Below are 1,388 nucleotides of genomic sequence, written 5' to 3'. Positions count from 1 at the left end.
TATCTAATTATTATTTTTATAAATAGACGGCGGTTACACCTGCATATAGTATCTAATCTATGATCATATACATACCCTTTTCGTGTTTCATTTCGATAAAAATGTCTATACAGATACCGCTGAAAGCTCGTTTGACAACATCCTTTTTAGCTCTCGTAACGCAACAATGTATGGATAGGTTTGGGTATTTTAGTTACTCCTGCACCTCAGTGATGTGTTATAATACCAATCTACTTTCCGGTCTCATGACACGCATCGGCCTGACTGGTTCAATAGATGTTTTTGGTTGAAAAAAAACTTATTGAAAATAATAATAAGGAAAAAACAAATTATTTTTTAATTTTTTTTTCTGTTTGCGTGTCTGTGTGCATCTGTGCGTACGTTTATAACTTTCACTGAATCAGGTCGACTCGAAACGCAAATAAAATAAACAGAAATTAATCTAGACATGACTAACATTACATATACATATGATTTCGCCTTAACAACAACTAAGGTGCCAACAATAACAACGGTAATATCTAACGTCTATAGAAAATCAAACATACTTCTATATGTTGTCTATAACCATAGTTATGCCATATATACATATATATATATATATATGGCATAATTATGGTTTAACTAAAAAAAGAACATGTGTATAGGTATACAGGCATATATGTCATGCGAGCGCTCACATCGACAACTTGAACTGCTTGAACTTGACGATGGACATACAAGTTCAAGAACGAGGCTTCCTCGTTTTAGTTAGACTATTAGCTATAGGCCACCTTTTTTTTTCTTAACATAACCACAACATATCCGCTTACGATGGCGCAGCGTAGAAAGCGTCTAAATGATTTTACGTGTAAGAGAATTTTTTTACAAAAAAAACAAGTAAATATTTTAGAGCAATAGAGACGGAACCACGAGCACACTCTGCGACGTTCCTAAGTGAAACGCTAAACACCGATGCTGCCGGTAAAATAAACGAGAATATAAAAGAGAACACAGTTCAAATGCAAACTATAAGTCATTAAAAATACTTACATACGCAACGTTTTGGCGCTCAGAAAAGCCACTCAGCTGATAAACATCAGATAATTTCAAATTATTATTATATTTATAATTACTGGTGCATTGTCTGCATTCGGCTAGACATAGCATCGGATGAATTAAAACATCTATACTAACTTTTCGGTTTTTTTTTGACTTACAAAAAAACGGTACATACGGTCCTGTACTCAAAATCAATCGGTCTTGTTACATAAAATAGAGCTATTTGCATTTTGATTCAACTTAACTTACCATTAGAAAGTTGAATTTCTATTTGAACAATGACTTAGTAGAACAGTAACAACTAACTGCCAGTGTCGTTCAATACAGTAATAACATGTTAATTTTGT

Source organism: Varroa destructor, unplaced genomic scaffold (assembly GCF_002443255.2).
Source record: "Varroa destructor unplaced genomic scaffold, Vdes_3.0 BEIS01000004.1, whole genome shotgun sequence".
Taxonomy (NCBI): Eukaryota; Metazoa; Arthropoda; class Arachnida; order Mesostigmata; family Varroidae; genus Varroa; species Varroa destructor.
Note: the sequence above shows the minus strand (reverse complement) of the source record.